The sequence below is a fragment of the Lactuca serriola genome, chromosome 1 (assembly GCF_051521515.1).
Source record: "Lactuca serriola cultivar US96UC23 chromosome 1, Lser_US96UC23_V15, whole genome shotgun sequence".
NCBI lineage: Eukaryota > Viridiplantae > Streptophyta > Magnoliopsida > Asterales > Asteraceae > Lactuca > Lactuca serriola.
In genome coordinates this window covers 121,310,287-121,332,656 of record NC_136408.1, presented here as the reverse complement: position 1 = coordinate 121,332,656, position 22,370 = coordinate 121,310,287, and the positions used below count along the sequence as shown (strand labels likewise).

At 34.1% G+C, this 22,370-nt stretch overlaps 1 pseudogene; it reads right to left on the bottom strand.

Moving 5' to 3' along the window:
- Positions 1-3,002: 3,002 nt before the first annotated feature.
- LOC145060947 (uncharacterized) lies at positions 3,003-5,578 on the bottom strand (annotated as a pseudogene).
- Positions 5,579-22,370: the final 16,792 nt, after the last annotated feature.

Here is a 22,370-nt window from a genome sequence, read left to right as displayed (position 1 = left end):
TTCAAGGTCAACAACATCAAGATTGTCATCATGCACATAATTAGTATTTTCCTGCAGAAAACGGAAAATAATAAATATCGATCAAGAAAAATATAAAACAAAACATACCATATTTGCATAAAGTCATGAAAAATGAAAGAAAAATATAATGAAGAGAGGGCACAGGGTTTGACTTTGGAAATATATGAGACAGTTACCAACCTTATTTGGCTTGTTAATAGGAGTACCATTATCATTTATATTATCATGTTGATGATTTGTTTACCGTTTTGAACTCATCATCGGTTAACTTATGCACAGTGTAAGCACGATAGTTGTTCTGCAGATTGAACATGGAAATCTGAACTTTGAAGACCAACTTCTTATTTAGAAGAATTTTGAACTCATCAGGTATCTGTTGTCGCCCTTGATCCTAATTTACATTATAAAATGGTTGGAAAAGTTAAAGAAGAAAAATCATATATGTCAATCATTTAAATAACGGAGATATTTTTTGAAACCTTAGCTATTTTGTCCATCAACCATTGGTTTCCACGATGAATAAGATCTTTTACATGACGCTCAAACAATACAAACGAAGAAGAGCCACTTTCATCTTGCACACGAACTACTATCCTAATCCTAAAAATTAGAACATAATACTTATATTTAGCTTGACATACACAATGAAATATATGAAAAATGTAAAATACATGCATAGTCAAAGAGATAATAATTACTTACTTTCCAAATACATCCGAGACAAATCCACAACCATCATAGTGAAAAGGGTCAGCATCAACATCATCATCATTTTTAGTAACTTTTTTAGAACAATCACGACAATAAAATGAATACCAACCATCATCCATATCAAAACCAATGATAGTAGCGATAATGGTTAAACCAACTTCCTGTTTCATATATAGGAAAAAAAAGGAATCATACTAAAATATTATTTCATATAAATTGTAGATATAAAATCAAGACAATAATAGAATGCGGAAACTGTTATATAAAAATGTTAAGTAAACCTCAGTAAAATCAGGAATTTCATCAATGTTTTTTATCTGAAAACGGAGGTAGTAATCCTCTGGATTAGCCACAACGGTATCTGAGTTAAGCTGGGATGTACGGCTAGAAGACTCAACATTCGTATCTAAAGCATTAAGACTACATAAACAAAAAAGTGAGGTTATTCAACAAAAGTAATGATTTAGTAAGATAAATGTGTTAAAAATGGTAAATAACATACTTTGATTTGAACTCCAAAATCTGAGGCATATCATCATTTATATGCAATCTAGACCCAAACAAACAATTACCAACTTGAGGCTGACCTGCAAGAAAAAAGTAAAATAATATTGTTAGTAATTACTTTGAAGTTGAAATGATAATTTGTTGTAAAAAACACTTACCACCCCAAATTTTGAGTTTGGCCAAACGTAGCAGGATAATAACAGGAGCAGTGTCATTATTATGTTGTGAAATGTAAGTATTCAGCTTCATTGCAAAACTGCCCCACAAAGTGACTGCAATTCTCGTACCACTAAATATGCATGGTGGTTATTAATGAAAGATAAATATAAACGGGGGAATGTGTAATAATAATACGAATGTGTACCTTAAATCTTGAGCAACCAGATTCATTAACCTTTTCTCTCTTCCATACTCAACAATGACTCGCATGGGATCAGTTGACACAACTTCACCTAGAAAATCTATGTGAAAAAATTTAATAAATTAGTAATAATAATCCAAATGTGTATTACATTAAAAATTGAAGTATAGAAATAAGTTAAACTAACAACATAACATACCAAATGCAACACAAGTGTCAAAGTTCCTGGCTAGCAAATCTGGGAAAGAGATAAAATGATAAGGATCTACTGTATCAACAAAATCATTAGATACACGAACTTTTGTGGTTTTGTAGAAATTGATTTTATGTTTATGAGGGATAAGCATGTATTCGCTTTCATTGCTAGCCATAGCGAAGTTACTGATCTCCCGGACAGCTCCTTCATCGAATAGGGATTCAAATACAAGAATAATTTTTTTTTATTGTTGCTTGAATTCTACTTCCCTGTAGGTGACAATGAAAGATAAAAAAGTGTAAAAAAAGTATAAAAAAAAGGAACAATAAGAGATTTCATTACATAGACTAAAGTTTATTATTAAAAATAATACAGTTGGTTATTAAAATTGTATGAATAGAAGTAAAAAAGCATAACAAAAATCGAATTTCATTTTTTTTGAATAGAGATAACATAAGAAATTGATAATCTAAAAAACAAATGGTGTAAAAACAGTACCTCCTGGTCAATTAAAATCATGTCCAGACTTGCGACCATATTAGGATTGTTTATATAGGTCGGCTTCCAAAGTATGACGACTTTAACACGTATGTTCCAAGACTCTTTAGATGCGTTGATTTCAGCAACCTTATCAAAGACGACCTGATCTGCATTGTTAGATGCCATGGAATACTATTATCTGCAATGGAAGGGGATAATTGGTTAGAGAGAATTTTGATTTGTAATGAAAAATCGTAGACAGTATATTTATAGGGAAAAATAAATTTGGTTAATGCTGATATCACATAAAGATTTTGGAATGTAATATCATTTCCATACTTAAGATATGTTTTAATTATGGTATGATATCCAAAATAATATCAATATACCATGTCAAATATAAGTACAAAAATAAATAAAATCATACCATATTTAAGATAATATTTACCATATAAAAAATTGTAAATTTGAAAAGCTTGTAGAATAAGGAAATTATATAATAAATATACAATGTTTTCATAAATATGGTATGATATCGAAAATAATATTAATATAAGATGTTTAATATATTTACAAAATATAGGAAAATATAAATTTGGTTAATGCTGATATGACATAAAGATTCTGGAATGTAATATCATTTCCATACTTAAAATATGTTTTATATATGGAAAGAGTAGCACCTGTGATGTTTTTGGTCGGATTATTGTTCTGATAATGACGGAATTAGACACAGAATTGAGCAGCTCCGACGGCGGACGACAGATTGAGACACAAAGTGTAGTTCGACGAACGAATAGTCGCTTTCAACTCCAGGGACGGCGGTTGCACGGTTGCAATCTCTGGTCGTGACACAGCACTCAGCAAAACAAATTGCTGTTTGGAGACACAACGGATATTCGTTTTTAAAAGATACAAAAGTCAGCTAGGGTTTTCTCGTTTGAAGTTTGGCGATGGTTTATGTTTTCCGGTTAGCTGTTTTTCCACCAAAGCATCATATTGGTGATATTTAATCTAGGTTTCGTATTTTCTGGAAGATTGAAATCGTAAATTAAATATTAGATTAGGATTTTGGTTTTCTAGAGTTTTTAGTTTCCTAAAATTATATATCCTAATCGTATTTGAATTGTAATTGATTTTTTTCAGCAATTTTATGGTTTTTGTATCTATACATAAAATGGTTATGATTCTTTCTTTATATCAATACAAAGTCTTATAAAAAATCTTATTAATAATTTAATTTTTTTATAAATATTTTTCTCGTGGTTGCCATAGGTTGTAAAAGATAAACATAACCGGTTTGGAACCAGAACCAGGAACCAGACCACCGATGTCGGTGCCAGTTCTATTTCCGGTACCGGATTTTGGTTATTTTTTAAAATAATCTTTTTTCAAAGTAACATTTTTTATAGATGAGTTTATTTGATAATTTTGTGGCTTATCATGGATAAATAAATGAGAGTATTTTGATAAATAAGTTAATTTGAATTACAAAACATGATACAAGTTTAATAAATATACATATTTGGTTTTTATGGCATATGCTAATATTTGGTTCTCGTGGCATATGCTACTGTGATTGCGAATTTGCTATATGTATATTTTATTTTACAAAAACAAAAAGTGATGATCGAATAAGAAAAAATATAATAAACATGAAAATATAATACAAATTAATAAAAAGTTAATAAATTTTTATTACAGTTGTCATCATCTAAAAGAGGTAGAAGGATAGGCAAGAAGTATGAGGGATTTTAATTTCTCTAATTTTTATTAATAAACTATTATGTAGGATTTGGTTTATAGAATGTTTTAAGGAATTGGATTTGTCAAAAGAATTAAAATTTAAACAAAGCAAAATCTGTCAAAAAAAATAACGTTTGAATTTTTTTTATTTAAAAAGAAATGATAAGGGCATTTTGGTCTTTTTGCAAAAACAGAAGAGTTAATTGAATTTTAAAACCAATGTCAACATTTTCATTGAATTTTAAATCAATTATAATACACCACAAGAATAAAAAAAATACCACTTTCTATGAATTTGACCTAACCATTGAAATAATAATCGCTTATTTTTCCCTCCCTTAGCCCATCCACAGTTGAGATTTCCAATTCTTTTAACTTGTCATCCTTTGTTCTCAACACTCTTAGCAACACAACCTAAGAAGTTATTTCCATTCCAATGGAATAAATTTCCATTCCGTTCCTTAATTCCACTTTCTTTGACTCCAATATCAGAAGCATGTACACCACTTTGAATCAACCTTCTTGCATGTGCTATAGCAATCTCGGCTTCACCTTCATTCAATATGCTTTCTTCTTCATCCTTCTTTTCTTCCATATCTCACCTAAAAATATAATTATTTTTTTTAGAATTCATAAAATTTATAAGGTTAGATCAAATATCAAATATGCATACCCTGCAATGTCTATGAGAAGAAGAGTAGGTTTAGTGGAAGAAGAAGACTTCTCAACACCTACAAGCTCATATAGGGTATGTCGAACAACACTTGCATGAGCTTTAGTCTATCATTATTAATTACTTCATTACTCTTTATTATTATAACAAATATAATTAATAGATAAATAAGGTTAATAAAAAAGTCAGAATTAAATTACCTTATTGTTGTAAAGCTCTTTAGAAGACCAAGTCATTATAAGTTCATGCATGCTATATTGCACAGTCAGCATAGACATGACATCATCTCCATATAAATCTGCAAGGCGTTTAAAAAGAGTGTTTCCTAATCCCTTTTTTTCAGCTTCAACACTTCGAATTGTTGGAGGAAGTTGTAAATGATCCCCTAAAAGTAAGCACCTTGAACCCTAAAAAAACAAAATCCTTTTTACTTCAATCATCCAATATGTTGCCAATAAATAAAAAAAGGTTTTGTTTTATTACCTTGAAAAGAGCAATCCAACAAGCAATCTCTAGGCCTGAGCAGCTTCATCAATAATGACTAAATCAAATGAAATTCCATCTAATTTTCTTGATGATGAGCCTGTGAGAGTTGCTAGGATGACATATGAATTTTTAATTACATTTGTCACAACAAGTTGTTGCCTTTTTCCTTCTTCTTTTGAAAGAATCCTAAGTTTTTATGGATTTCCCTCTTTGTGTTTTTATCTTTAGCTTTCAACAATTTACTATTTAATACCTTCATTTCTTTTCGGATGTCATTGGCAAGAGAACTGGTATCCCCAAAGTAACACCTAACTATAATTAAAATCATTTAAAATACATTTTTTTATTAAATTAGTGATGATACTTAAAATTTATATTCCATACATGTGCATCAAGCGCACTATCTAAGACTTGAGGCAGTGACCTTACAGGATGAACCACTCTTACTAACTTTACTCTAATCATGAAATTAAAAATTGGGATAGAATCAATTAGAATTTTTTTTTAAAACAAATAAATTACAATTAGCTAGTGATACAAAAAATCTATTGTGGTTGATGAATGATAACATAGAGTAGCAATCAGATTTCCTTTTTTTTTTTTTTTTAAAAATCCATTGTTCTACTGAGATAAAACAATTATTAACAAATTCGACAATTATAGTGTGAGAGGCATGGTGACACAGTAACAAAGGCAAATGATTTTTACACTCCAGTCACATAATAATGAGATAAAGAGATCTAGAGAGCAGATTAAGCACGTTATGAGGTAGAAAAAGTAGCTAAAATTGTGAGGTACTTACTATCGGAGAGGGGCAAGACCGCAAGAGGCGCAGGAGTAGAGACTTAACCAAAAGACAAAATTGTCATAAAAAAGATGTAGTCAACATACCTTCATTGAACTCCTAGACTTTGTGAGGAGGTCTAAAAAGCAATGGCCTATGGTACAAACCATAACTACAACCCTGTCATGTTAACATTTGGAGCCCAAGGGAGGAGATTAGTGTATGAGTTAGCAAACAAAAATTTAGTATTTTTATCTTGATATTTTTTTGTATTATTAGTTAACTTGATTTTGGAACACAGCACACGCACACATAGAGAGCACACACAAGACAAACAACAGTCATGCAGAGCAAGAAGTAGGGACAGATACCAGAGAAGCAGACTTATTTGAATCCTACACCCAAATTCTGTATTTGGTTCTGTATCTAAATCCCACACCCAAAAGAGAAAATTGATGAGACAATATAATAAAATGTAGAAACTACATACAAATACGTACATGAAAGATTAGACTGCAGTGATGATGTGAGCAACTGTACTCCATAGTGTTCCTGAATCCAAGGAAATTAATCTATCCAGAGTTATGATTTGTTTGATTGAAAATGGATTTGGAAAAACACAAAAGGGTGTTTGACTTTGGATTAACCTGTTCTTATTGTGTTGTTGTGATCATTGGTGACATAAACTCCATGGATGAGTTCTTGTTCAACTGTTACGTATATGATATATATCAAAATCAAAATCAACATGGAGTAAAACAGAAGCCCAAACACAAAATGAGGAGAAGAAATTGAAGATCAAACGGAGCAAACCAGTGAGCTTTAAAGAAGATAACCCCAACATGGGAGTTTATGATGCCCATGCCCAGGTGTCGGCTTAACATCATTCTGTTCTTGTACCACTTCTTCATCAGATGCTTTTGCTAATGCATTTCCAAACCTGTAGATTACATGACACATCTTTTCTTTTAAAAAAAACATGTCTTTCATATATCTATACATAAAATAAGAACTTGCCTTTCTATAGAATCGACAATTTACTCCAACGAATTACTAAGGGATGCCAACAATATAAGTTTGTTGTTATCACGAATTAAAGACTCCTGAAACAAGAGATATCTTATCTTATTATAATCTTCTACAAAACAATAACTTAAATTTTTAAAAGGAATAATAAGACAGATCACAGACCTGTTTGATTGGCCTTAGTTTCATGAGAAGAGCACTGATTTCCAATTCAAACCCATCAGATTCAGCATCAGCAATATGGTTATCTTCATTGGCATGACCATGAGCAAGTGAAGTTCGTTTCTTGAATGAAATTGGTCATTTAGCGTAGATATCAACAAAAGGTGGAAATGGAAATAATTTGAAGAAATACCTGTAGGATTTCTTGAAATTATAATTACTAGTAAATTATGCCAAAAATAGAGATTATGGAGAAAGTGAGAAAAAGCAAAACCTGGATAATAAGGCCGAGGCCAAGAAGGAGACTGAAATTCACCAGAATAGTGGGGATCTTCGAGGTTCAGTAACCAAACAAACTCATCTACCTTTTTCGAAATATCTGGTAAACCAAGAGCTTCGCTCATCCAATTGATGCCTGCATCAATATTCTTCTTGAGAAAATCGACATCTTTCTTTACAACTTGTACAAAATGCCCAAAGCTTCTCCCAAATAGAGAAAAGAACATTCTTATAGGTTTTCATAAACTTCCGGTGAATTTGGGTGGAGAGTTGATGGGGAATCGGGAACGAAGGGTGGAAAAGAAACGGATGGTCGAAAATCGTTGATGGTCAACGCGGTGCCCCTCAGGAATTCCTGGGGTTACGCATAGGATCGATTCCATTTCATTTTTTAGTAGAACGCATAGGATCGATTCCATGTATAGATGAAATCAATGGGGTTATGCATATTGACAAAAGGAAGGGGTTAGGGTTCATATCTATTGAGTTTCAAGGGAGCTGTTTGTGTTGATTGTTTAGAGAGAAAACATAAGAATGAAATTAGGAATGAATCGTAAGAAGGAAGTTTTATTCGGGAGGCGCGTGTATTTTTTTGGTCAGGATGATGTCAGCAAAATGATCCTAAGGTGGAGACTAAAGAAGGGAAATGCAATCAAGGGTTGATGTTTCTTCATTGAAGAATTTAAGGTTTTGTTTTAGTAATATTTAGAGAAGTGTGAAGATCCGTAAATATATGGGTGATGATTTCAAAATGTTTATAAATGATAAGCTTTGTATTAAAAGTACCAGTGAAAAATGTTGATCTCCCCCGGAAAACCCGATGTTTTCCGATAACAAAATATCATATAACTGTTCGAATTGTTATTCCATCACAACGAATGATTCTGATTTGCCTTGATTACTCGAATAGTATTGGATTTATATATGTGAGTCATTACAACCATGCATGATAATGACTAGTTCGACTGTCTTGGCACTCTGGCGAACGCCGGAATTGATCTTAAGATTTTGTCACCCTAGACTGCTCGAGTCTGACAGTAGCGAACAGCTGAGGTGTGAGGGATTCATCCCCGTATAGATATATACACAAACTCTCGCTCTCCCTCCAGGAGACTTTGAGTATAACTACAGACTACGACCTTCATTCGTTGGTGCCGCCCGTTATTACTCACTTAATCCCAAATGAATTTGATTACTATTGATTATCGACCTATATTTGTTTACTTGAATTGATGGTAGGCCTAATAAATGAGAAGAAGAGGATTAAAAGGTCCTACTAATCCCACGAATTATTTATAGCTATTGGGTATACGAAGGGCACGATGACCGATTTCACAATTGATTTATTTAGACCTTACTAGTAATGCTAATGGGCCATTAAGGCCCAATAACACGTAAAAGCCATTGAGGGTCCCTTGAATATGAAATTGGGTCATAGAAGGCCCAATAACATTTATTATTATCCTTTGGGACCAAAAGTCATGTTAATGGGTCACAAAGGCCCAACAAGCATGATTGGAACTTTCATGCCCAAAGATTTGAATACTTAATTGTTTTAGGTATTGCATAGTTGTCGAAAAGATAGATTTTTAGATTCGTAACGATAGGAGATCGGTTGTTATTTAGGATTATATGTATATTCGTCTTTCTATTTTCGTGAGTTGTAATTTGGCGTTTTTGACTCAATATTTTAAAGATAAAATAGTTGACTCAAAACTATTGTTTTGAACCATTTAAGCCCTTCGTTAGGAAAAATGACAATTTTAGTCCTTTTTTTAAAAACACTTATTTTTACTGTTTTGACTCTTTTAATCCTTGAGAAAACCGTGAATAGCAATTTTTCAAGCCAACTTTTGTTTGTTTGACAAATATAGCCCAAAAATGAGTTTTATGTTGCAATATGTATATTTTAATGTTAGAGGGTAATTGTTCTTGACTTGTTTTAGTGTAGTATATCTTAGATCATGTTTATCTTCCTCTTAGAGTCATAGATCTCGAAATTTCTATTCTTTTAGTTACACATTTACCATATAAACACATGAAATCACACATAACATACACATACACATAGATCTACACATTTTACTTGTATTCTCCTTCATAAAACATATGAAAACGAAAAGAGAGAGGTTCAAACTCACCTTAGGTTTGTGGGTTCGGTTTTTGAAGAAGAATAGAGAAGATGAGGTTGTTTTTGGCTTGAATGCTTTTTTAGAGGAAGTATTTAAGCTTTGATGGTCCTAGAAGACATGATCACAAAATGAAGCCATATGAAGGAATGTTCTTAGCTTAAAAATAGAAATAAAAACTTATGTATGACAACAACTTACCAAGAATTGGTGATGTAAGTGAAAATTCTCTTGATGCCATTCTAAATTTTCGAGATTCTTGAGGAAGGTAAGGAGATGTTCTTGAAGATTTAGAGAGAGTTTGAAGTGTTCTGTGTGTGTTTGTGTGTTGATTCTCGGCCGAGAGTAATAGGGAGAAGAAGAGAGAGAGTCGAGGTGACCATTATAGATGCATGTTGGTCCATGCATGGAAGTATGTGGTGTATTAGTGACGTGGCAACCTTAAAAGTCAACTCTTCCCGTTTTCTTTTGTAGTTGGGCCGAATTCTTGGACTTAGGAGGAAGCAAGTAGTTTATCCTGGGCCATTGCTTGATTTTGTTCGAAACCAAGAGCCCATTAAGTAGGTTTTCGGCCCATTGGGCCTTTAAAGTAATTCACGACCCAATATTCATCAAAGTATGAGTTTTATGGCCCATTAGGGCTATTTAGTTTTGTGATGGCCCAATAAGGACCATTCGAGATAAACTAGTCCATTCTAGGCTTTTGAGGCCCAAAAAGTTAAGTTTCATGCAATTGGGTCCAATTAGGGTCAATTTAAGAGTTCTAAGCCCCAAATTGTCAAATTGGAAGCTTATTGGCCCATTAGGTCCAATAAGAAAATCCTAGTCCAAAATGGACTTAAATCGAGATTTCTAGGGTTTCAAATTCTTTGTTGACTATTTGAAGTGGTTGTATAGAGTGTTTGATGGAAATTTTGTTGTTATTGAATAATCATCAGACATGCTTTCACATTTTTTGTTCACAAATGTTATCATTGTTGTTGTTACAAAGCATCAAAATTCCTAGTTGTGACATCATCCCCCCGTTAGTGGGAATTTCTGCTTCATCTGGTGTTCGTGTTCCCATGTGAATTCTGGCCCACGCTTGGCTTTCCACCGTACCTCCACAATCGGAATGCGACTTTGCTTAGTACATTTCACCTCCCTGTCTATGATTTCGACTGGTTCTTCGACGAATAGGAGATTCTCGTTACGACTAAATCGATATACAAAATACTTGCGAAAGATGAAACCCAAGAACTCTGATTTCAAAGAGGTCCATGAATGTACCACATGTTTATGTGTATGGTGCGGAACAAACGACTGAGAGTGAATCAATAGATTTATGGACTCAACCAAAATCAATGAGTTTATCATATCAAGCTAAGGAAATGGGCTCAACTCTAGAATGAACAGTAAGATCATTATTTTGGGCTTGAAAGTTAGATCATGAACATTAACGATGAACATTTAAAGTTTGGGCTCGGTATTTTTAGATCAAAAGAACAATAACGAAATTTATTTTAGGCTTGATCAAAAAAAAATTATTGGATCATCAATGGGTTTTTCAAAGAAAATTTGATCCAATGAGTCAAATGATCACAAATCAAAAACACAACGCACGGATTCAATGAAATTAAGAGAGATCATAGAGAAAGACTCACCAAAATTGATCAAATTGCGACAAAATTTGCCAAACCGAGAATCGTTCATCAAAAATCACCTTGATCTTGAAGACCCGCTCTGATACCAATTCTAGTGACAAAGAACATGGTTTGGCATGCGGAATTAAAGCTTACACAATTGAACATGGTGATTTGGGTGTTTAAGAGATGTATTGAATATGTATGGTGTTACACAAAAAGGATCTTGATCTAGACTGTATAAATAACACACACTTACACACTCATTTTTATATCTCTCAAGCACACTTCTACAAGTGGTCTAAACCCACTTATATAGAAGTGTTTACATGTCTCTCTCTCACTCTCTATCACACATGAGTCACAATGGCTAATACTCCACATACAAGTGGGTTTTACAAAAATCAAACATTACAAAGTCATTCATGGAAAACTTTGTACCCCAACAAAACTCTCACTCTCCTTACAGGAGACTTTGATTATAACTACAGACTACGACCGACACTCGTTGGTGCCTCCCGTTATTACTCATTTAATCCCTAATGAATTTGATTACTATTGATTATCGACCGGTATTGATTTACTTGAATTGATGGTAGGCCTAATAAATGAGGAGAAGAGGATTACAAGGTCCTACTAATCCCACGTATTATTTATGGCTATTGGGTATACAAAGGGCATGATGGCCAATTTCGCATTTGATTTATTTGGACCTTACTAGCAATGCTAATGGGCCACTAAGGCCCAATAGCACATAAAAACCATTGAGGGTCCCTGGAATATGAAATTGGGTCATAGAAGGCCCAATAACATTTATTATTATACTTTGGGCCCAAAAGTCATGTTAATGGGTCACAAAGGCCCAACAAGCATGATTGGAACTTTCATGCCCAAAGATTTGAATGCTTAATTGTTTTAGGTATTGCATAGTTGTCGGAAAGATTGATTTTTAGATTCGTAACGACACGAGATCGGTTGTTATTTAGGATTATATGTATATTCGTCTTTCTATTTTCGTGAGTTGTAATTTGGCGTTTTTGACTCAATATTTTAAAGATAAAATAGTTGACTCAAAACTATTGTTTTGAACCATTTAAGCCCTTCGTTAGGAAAAATGTCAATTTTAGTCCTTTTTTTAAAAGAAGACATTTTAAGCCCTTAAAACCATTTTCTTGACACTTTTGACCCATAGACTTGTTCAAGTGATATTTTTATCTCAACACTTATTCTTTGGCAGTTTCAGCACTTCCAGAAAGTGTTTTTCGGTTAAAGCCCTAACTTTTTGCAACTTTCACAATTTTGGCCCAAAATCCAAAAACATTACATTTTTGATCCTTGTTTGGAAAAATATCATTTTAATCCCCTGAATTTATTTTTTTTTACTCTTTTTCCCCTTGTTTCGAGAATTTTACCATTTCAACCCCTTGAAAAATTGTATTTTTCGCAATTTTTGAGTTAATGGGCCGAAAAGCCCAAAATTTGGCCCAATAAGCCATAAATTTTATTTCTAACCTTTAAAAGAGTATGATGTTCATAAAAACACTTATTTTTACTGTTTTGACTCTTTTAATCCTTGAGAAAACCGTGAATAGCAATTTTTCAAGCCAACTTTTGTTTGTTTGACAAATATAGCCCAAAAATGAGTTTTATGTTGCAATATGTATATTTTAATCTTAGAGGGTAATTGTTCTTGACTTGTTTTAGTGTAGTATATCTTAGATCATGTTTATCTTCCTCTTAGAGTCATAGATCTCGAAATTTCTATTCTTTTTGTTACACATTTACCACATAAACACATGAAATCACACATAACATACACATACACATAGATCTACACATTTTACTTGTATTCTCCTTCATAAAACATATGAAAACGAAAATAGAGGGGTTCGAACTCACCTTAGGTTTGTGGGTTCGGTTTTGAAGAAAAACAGAGAAGATGAGGTTGTTTTTGGCTTGAATGCTTTCTTAGAGGAAGTATTTAAGCTTTGATGGTCCTAGAAGACATGATCACAAAATGAAGCCATATTAAGGAGTGTTCTTAGCTTAAAGATAGAAATAAAAACTTGTGTATGACAACAACTTACCAAAAGTGAAAATTCTCTTGATGCCATTCTAAATTTTCGAGATTCTTGAGGAAGGTAAGGAGATGTTCTTGAAGATTTAGAGAGAGTTTGAAGTGTTCTGTGTGTGTTTGTGTGTTGATTCTCGGCCGAGAGTAATAGGGAGAAGAAGAGAGAGAGTCGAGGTGACCATTATAGATGCATGTTGGTCCATGCATGGAAGTATGTGGTGTATTAGTGACGTGGCAACCTTAAAAGTCAACTCTTCCCGTTTTCTTTTGTAGTTGGGCCGAATTCTTGGACTTAGGAGGAAGCAAGTAGTTTATCTTGGGCCATTGCTTGATTTTGTTCGAAACCAAGAGCCCATTAAGTAGGTTTTCGGCCCATTAGGCCTTTAGAGGAATTCACGGCCCAATATTCATCAAAGTGTGAGTTTTATGGCCCATTAGGGCTATTTAGTTTTGTTATGGCCCAATAAGGCCCATTCGAGATAAACTAGTCCATTCTAGGCTTTTGAGGCTCAAAATGTTAAGTTTCATGCAATTGGGTCCAATTATGGTCAATTTAAGAGTTCTAAGCCCCAAATTGTCAAATTGGAAGCTTATTGGCCCATTAGGTCCAATAAGAAAATCCTAGTCCAAAATGGACTTAAATCAGGATTTCTAGGGTTTCAAATTCTTTGTTGACTATTTGAAGTGCTTGTATAGAGTGTTTGATGGAAATTTTGTTGTTATTGAATAATCATCAGACATGCTTTCATATTTTTCGTTCACAAATGTTATCATTGTTGTTGTTACAAAGCATCAAAATTCCTAGTTGTGACATCATCCCCCCGTTAGAGGGAATTTCTACTTCATCTGGTGTTCGTGTTCCCATGTGAATTCTGGCCCATGCTTGGCTTTCCACCGTACTTCCACAATCGGAATGCGACTTTGCTTAGTACGTTTCACCTCCCTGTCTATGATTTCGACTGGTTCCTCGACAAATAGGAGATTCTCGTTACGACTAAATCGATAAACAAAATACTTGCGAAAGATGAAACCCAAGAACTCTGATTTCAAAGAGGTCCATGAATGTACCACATGTTTATGCGTATGGTGCGGAACAAACGACTGAGAGTGAATCAATAGATTTATGGACTCAACCAAAATCAATGAGTTTATCATATCAAGCTAAGGAAATGGGCTCAACTCTAGAATGAACAATAAGATCATTATTTTGGGCTTGAAAGTTAGATCATGAACATTAACGACGAACATTTAAAGTTTGGGCTCGGTATTTTTAGATCAAAAGAACAATAACGAAATTTACTGTAGGCTTGATCAAAAAAAAATTATTGGATCATCAATTAGTTTTTCAAAGAAAATTTGATCCAATGAGTCAAATGATCACAAATCAAAAACACAACGCACGGATTCAATGAAATTAAGAGAGATCATAGAGAGAGACTCACCAAAATTGATCAAATTGCGAAAAAATTTGCCAAACCGAGAATCGTTCATCAAAAATCACCTTGATCTTGAAGACCCGCTCTGATACCAATTCTAGTGACAAAGAACATGGTTTGGCATGCGGAATTAAAGCTTACACAATTGAGCATGGTGATTTGGGTGTTTAAGAGATGTATTGAATATGTATGGTGTTACACAAAAAGGATCTTGATCTAGACTGTATAAATAACACACACTTACACACTCATTTTTACATCTCTCAAGCACACTTCTACAAGTGGTCTAAACCCACTTATATAGAAGTGTTTACATGTCTCTCTCTCACTCTCTATCACACATGAGTCACAATGGCTAATACTCCACATACAAGTGGGTTTTACAAAAATCAAACATTACAAAGTCATTCATGGAAAACTTTGTACCCCAACAAAACTCTCACTCTCCCTACAGGAGACTTTGATTATAACTACAGACTACGACCGACACTGGTTGGTGCCTCCCGTTATTACTCATTTAATCCCTAATGAATTTGATTACTATTGATTATCGACCGGTATTGATTTACTTGAATTGATGGTAGGCCTAATAAACGAGGAGAAGAGGATTACAAGGTCCTACTAATCCCACGTATTATTTATGGCTATTGGGTATACGAAGGGCATGATGGCCAATTTCGCATTTGATTTATTTGGACCTTACTAGCAATGCTAATGGGCCACTAAGGCCCAATAGCACATAAAAACCATTGAGGGTCCCTGGAATATGAAATTGGGTCATAGAAGGCCCAATAACATTTATTATTATACTTTGGGCCCAAAAGTCATGTTAATGGGTCACAAAGGCCCAACAAGCATGATTGGAACTTTCATGCCCAAAGATTTGAATACTTAATTGTTTTAGGTATTGCATAGTTGTCGGAAAGATTGATTTTTAGATTCGTAACGACACGAGATCGGTTGTTATTTAGGATTATATGTATATTCGTCTTTCTATTTTCGTGAGTTGTAATTTGGCGTTTTTGACTCAATATTTTAAAGATAAAATAGTTGACTCAAAACTACTGTTTTGAACCATTTAAGCCCTTCGTTAGGAAAAATGTCAATTTTAGTCCTTTTTTTAAAAGAAGACATTTTAAGCCCTTAAAACCATTTTCTTGACACTTTTGACCCATAGACTTGTTCAAGTGATATTTTTATCTCAACACTTATTCTTTGGCAGTTTCAGCACTTCCAGAAAGTGTTTTTCGGTTAAAGCCCTAACTTTTTGCAACTTTCACAATTTTGGCCCAAAATCCAAAAACATTACATTTTTGATCCTTGTTTGGAAAAATATCATTTTAATCCCCTGAATTTATTTTTTTTTACTCTTTTTCCCCTTGTTTCGAGAATTTTACCATTTCAACCCCTTGAAAAATTGTATTTTTCGCAATTTTTGAGTTAATGGGCCGAAAAGCCCAAAATTTGGCCCAATAAGCCATAAATTTTATTTCTAACCTTTAAAAGAGTATGATGTTCATAAAAACACTTATTTTTACTGTTTTGACTCTTTTAATCCTTGAGAAAACCGTGAATAGCAATTTTTCAAGCCAACTTTTGTTTGTTTGACAAATATAGCCCAAAAATGAGTTTTATGTTGCAATATGTATATTTTAATCTTAGAGGGTAATTGTTCTTGACTTGTTTTAGTGTAGTATATCTTAGATCATGTTTATCTTCCTCTTAGAGTCATAGATCTCGAAATTTCTATTCTTTTTGTTACACATTTACCACATAAACACATGAAATCACACATAACATACACATACACATAGATCTACACATTTTACTTGTATTCTCCTTCATAAAACATATGAAAACGAAAATAGAGGGGTTCGAACTCACCTTAGGTTTGTGGGTTCGGTTTTGAAGAAAAACAGAGAAGATGAGGTTGTTTTTGGCTTGAATGCTTTCTTAGAGGAAGTATTTAAGCTTTGATGGTCCTAGAAGACATGATCACAAAATGAAGCCATATTAAGGAGTGTTCTTAGCTTAAAGATAGAAATAAAAACTTGTGTATGACAACAACTTACCAAAAGTGAAAATTCTCTTGATGCCATTCTAAATTTTCGAGATTCTTGAGGAAGGTAAGGAGATGTTCTTGAAGATTTAGAGAGAGTTTGAAGTGTTCTGTGTGTGTTTGTGTGTTGATTCTCGGCCGAGAGTAATAGGGAGAAGAAGAGAGAGAGTCGAGGTGACCATTATAGATGCATGTTGGTCCATGCATAGAAGTATGTGGTGTATTAGTGACGTGGCAACCTTAAAAGTCAACTCTTCCCGTTTTCTTTTGTAGTTGGGCCGAATTCTTGGACTTAGGAGGAAGCAAGTAGTTTATCTTGGGCCATTGCTTGATTTTGTTCGAAACCAAGAGCCCATTAAGTAGGTTTTCGGCCCATTAGGCCTTTAGAGGAATTCACGGCCCAATATTCATCAAAGTGTGAGTTTTATGGCCCATTAGGGCTATTTAGTTTTGTTATGGCCCAATAAGGCCCATTCGAGATAAACTAGTCCATTCTAGGCTTTTGAGGCTCAAAATGTTAAGTTTCATGCAATTGGGTCCAATTATGGTCAATTTAAGAGTTCTAAGCCCCAAATTGTCAAATTGGAAGCTTATTGGCCCATTAGGTCCAATAAGAAAATCCTAGTCCAAAATGGACTTAAATAAGGATTTCTAGGGTTTCAAATTCTTTGTTGACTATTTGAAGTGCTTGTATAGAGTGTTTGATGGAAATTTTGTTGTTATTGAATAATCATCAGACATGCTTTCATATTTTTCGTTCACAAATGTTATCATTGTTGTTGTTACAAAGCATCAAAATTCCTAGTTGTGACATCATCCCCCCGTTAGAGGGAATTTCTACTTCATCTGGTGTTCGTGTTCCCATGTGAATTCTGGCCCATGCTTGGCTTTCCACCGTACTTCCACAATCGGAATGCGACTTTGCTTAGTACGTTTCACCTCCCTGTCTATGATTTCGACTGGTTCTTCGACGAATAGGAGATTCTCGTTACGACTAAATCGATAAACAAAATACTTGCGAAAGATGAAACCCAAGAACTCTGATTTCAAAGAGGTCCATGAATGTACCACATGTTTATGCGTATGGTGCGGAACAAACGACTGAGAGTGAATCAATAGATTTATGGACTCAACCAAAATCAATGAGTTTATCATATCAAGCTAAGGAAATGGGCTCAACTCTAGAATGAACAATAAGATCATTATTTTGGGCTTGAAAGTTAGATCATGAACATTAACGACGAAGATTTAAAGTTTGGGCTCGGTATTTTTAGATCAAAAGAACAATAACGAAATTTACTGTAGGCTTGATCAAAAAAAAATTATTGGATCATCAATTAGTTTTTCAAAGAAAATTTGATCCAATGAGTCAAATGATCACAAATCAAAAACACAACGCACGGATTCAATGAAATTAAGAGAGATCATAGAGAGAGACTCACCAAAATTGATCAAATTGCGAAAAAATTTGCCAAACCGAGAATCGTTCATCAAAAATCACCTTGATCTTGAAGACCCGCTCTGATACCAATTCTAGTGACAAAGAACATGGTTTGGCATGCGGAATTAAAGCTTACACAATTGAGCATGGTGATTTGGGTGTTTAAGAGATGTATTGAATATGTATGGTGTTACACAAAAAGGATCTTGATCTAGACTGTATAAATAACACACACTTACACACTCATTTTTACATCTCTCAAGCACACTTCTACAAGTGGTCTAAACCCACTTATATAGAAGTGTTTACATGTCTCTCTCTCACTCTCTATCACACATGAGTCACAATGGCTAATACTCCACATACAAGTGGGTTTTACAAAAATCAAACATTACAAAGTCATTCATGGAAAACTTTGTACCCCAACAAAACTCTCACTCTCCCTACAGGAGACTTTGATTATAACTACAGACTACGACCGACACTGGTTGGTGCCTCCCGTTATTACTCATTTAATCCCTAATGAATTTGATTACTATTGATTATCGACCGGTATTGATTTACTTGAATTGATGGTAGGCCTAATAAACGAGGAGAAGAGGATTACAAGGTCCTACTAATCCCACGTATTATTTATGGCTATTGGGTATACGAAGGGCATGATGGCCAATTTCGCATTTGATTTATTTGGACCTTACTAGCAATGCTAATGGGCCACTAAGGCCCAATAGCACATAAAAACCATTGAGGGTCCCTGGAATATGAAATTGGGTCATAGAAGGCCCAATAACATTTATTATTATACTTTGGGCCCAAAAGTCATGTTAATGGGTCACAAAGGCCCAACAAGCATGATTGGAACTTTCATGCCCAAAGATTTGAATACTTAATTGTTTTAGGTATTGCATAGTTGTCGGAAAGATTGATTTTTAGATTCGTAACGACACGAGATCGGTTGTTATTTAGGATTATATGTATATTCGTCTTTCTATTTTCGTGAGTTGTAATTTGGCGTTTTTGACTCAATATTTTAAAGATAAAATAGTTGACTCAAAACTATTGTTTTGAACCATTTAAGCCCTTCGTTAGGAAAAATGTCAATTTTAGTCCTTTTTTTAAAAGAAGACATTTTAAGCCCTTAAAACCATTTTCTTGACACTTTTGACCCATAGACTTGTTCAAGTGATATTTTTATCTCAACACTTATTCTTTGGCAGTTTCAGCACTTCCAGAAAGTGTTTTTCGGTTAAAGCCCTAACTTTTTGCAACTTTCACAATTTTGGCCCAAAATCCAAAAACATTACATTTTTGATCCTTGTTTGGAAAAATATCATTTTAATCCCCTGAATTTATTTTTTTTTACTCTTTTTCCCCTTGTTTCGAGAATTTTACCATTTCAACCCCTTGAAAAATTGTATTTTTCGCAATTTTTGAGTTAATGGGCCGAAAAGCCCAAAATTTGGCCCAATAAGCCATAAATTTTATTTCTAACCTTTAAAAGAGTATGATGTTCATAAAAACACTTATTTTTACTGTTTTGACTCTTTTAATCCTTGAGAAAACCGTGAATAGCAATTTTTCAAGCCAACTTTTGTTTGTTTGACAAATATAGCCCAAAAATGAGTTTTATGTTGCAATATGTATATTTTAATCTTAGAGGGTAATTGTTCTTGACTTGTTTTAGTGTAGTATATCTTAGATCATGTTTATCTTCCTCTTAGAGTCATAGATCTCGAAATTTCTATTCTTTTTGTTACACATTTACCACATAAACACATGAAATCACACATAACATACACATACACATAGATCTACACATTTTACTTGTATTCTCCTTCATAAAACATATGAAAACGAAAATAGAGGGGTTCGAACTCACCTTAGGTTTGTGGGTTCGGTTTTGAAGAAAAACAGAGAAGATGAGGTTGTTTTTGGCTTGAATGCTTTCTTAGAGGAAGTATTTAAGCTTTGATGGTCCTAGAAGACATGATCACAAAATGAAGCCATATTAAGGAGTGTTCTTAGCTTAAAGATAGAAATAAAAACTTGTGTATGACAACAACTTACCAAAAGTGAAAATTCTCTTGATGCCATTCTAAATTTTCGAGATTCTTGAGGAAGGTAAGGAGATGTTCTTGAAGATTTAGAGAGAGTTTGAAGTGTTCTGTGTGTGTTTGTGTGTTGATTCTCGGCCGAGAGTAATAGGGAGAAGAAGAGAGAGAGTCGAGGTGACCATTATAGATGCATGTTGGTCCATGCATGGAAGTATGTGGTGTATTAGTGACGTGGCAACCTTAAAAGTCAACTCTTCCCGTTTTCTTTTGTAGTTGGGCCGAATTCTTGGACTTAGGAGGAAGCAAGTAGTTTATCTTGGGCCATTGCTTGATTTTGTTCGAAACCAAGAGCCCATTAAGTAGGTTTTCGGCCCATTAGGCCTTTAGAGGAATTCACGGCCCAATATTCATCAAAGTGTGAGTTTTATGGCCCATTAGGGCTATTTAGTTTTGTTATGGCCCAATAAGGCCCATTCGAGATAAACTAGTCCATTCTAGGCTTTTGAGGCTCAAAATGTTAAGTTTCATGCAATTGGGTCCAATTATGGTCAATTTAAGAGTTCTAAGCCCCAAATTGTCAAATTGGAAGCTTATTGGCCCATTAGGTCCAATAAGAAAATCCTAGTCCAAAATGGACTTAAATAAGGATTTCTAGGGTTTCAAATTCTTTGTTGACTATTTGAAGTGCTTGTATAGAGTGTTTGATGGAAATTTTGTTGTTATTGAATAATCATCAGACATGCTTTCATATTTTTCGTTCACAAATGTTATCATTGTTGTTGTTACAAAGCATCAAAATTCCTAGTTGTGACATCATCCCCCCGTTAGAGGGAATTTCTACTTCATCTGGTGTTCGTGTTCCCATGTGAATTCTGGCCCATGCTTGGCTTTCCACCGTACTTCCACAATCGGAATGCGACTTTGCTTAGTACGTTTCACCTCCCTGTCTATGATTTCGACTGGTTCTTCGACGAATAGGAGATTCTCGTTACGACTAAATCGATAAACAAAATACTTGCGAAAGATGAAACCCAAGAACTCTGATTTCAAAGAGGTCCATGAATGTACCACATGTTTATGCGTATGGTGCGGAACAAACGACTGAGAGTGAATCAATAGATTTATGGACTCAACCAAAATCAATGAGTTTATCATATCAAGCTAAGGAAATGGGCTCAACTCTAGAATGAACAATAAGATCATTATTTTGGGCTTGAAAGTTAGATCATGAACATTAACGACGAACATTTAAAGTTTGGGCTCGGTATTTTTAGATCAAAAGAACAATAACGAAATTTACTGTAGGCTTGATCAAAAAAAAATTATTGGATCATCAATTAGTTTTTCAAAGAAAATTTGATCCAATGAGTCAAATGATCACAAATCAAAAACACAACGCACGGATTCAATGAAAATAAGAGAGATCATAGAGAGAGACTCACCAAAATTGATCAAATTGCGAAAAAATTTGCCAAACCGAGAATCGTTCATCAAAAATCACCTTGATCTTGAAGACCCGCTCTGATACCAATTCTAGTGACAAAGAACATGGTTTGGCATGCGGAATTAAAGCTTACACAATTGAGCATGGTGATTTGGGTGTTTAAGAGATGTATTGAATATGTATGGTGTTACACAAAAAGGATCTTGATCTAGACTGTATAAATAACACAGACTTACACACTCATTTTTACATCTGTCAAGCACACTTCTACAAGTGGTCTAAACCCACTTATATAGAAGTGTTTACATGTCTCTCTCTCACTCTCTATCACACATGAGTCACAATGGCTAATACTCCACATACAAGTGGGTTTTACAAAAATCAAACATTACAAAGTCATTCATGGAAAACTTTGTACCCCAACAAAACTCTCACTCTCCCTACAGGAGACTTTGATTATAACTACAGACTACGACCGACACTCGTTGGTGGCTCCCGTTATTACTCATTTAATCCCTAATGAATTTGATTACTATTGATTATCGACCGGTATTGATTTACTTGAATTGATGGTAGGCCTAATAAACGAGGAGAAGAGGATTACAAGGTCCTACTAATCCCACGTATTATTTATGGCTATTGGGTATACGAAGGGCATGATGGCCAATTTCGCATTTGA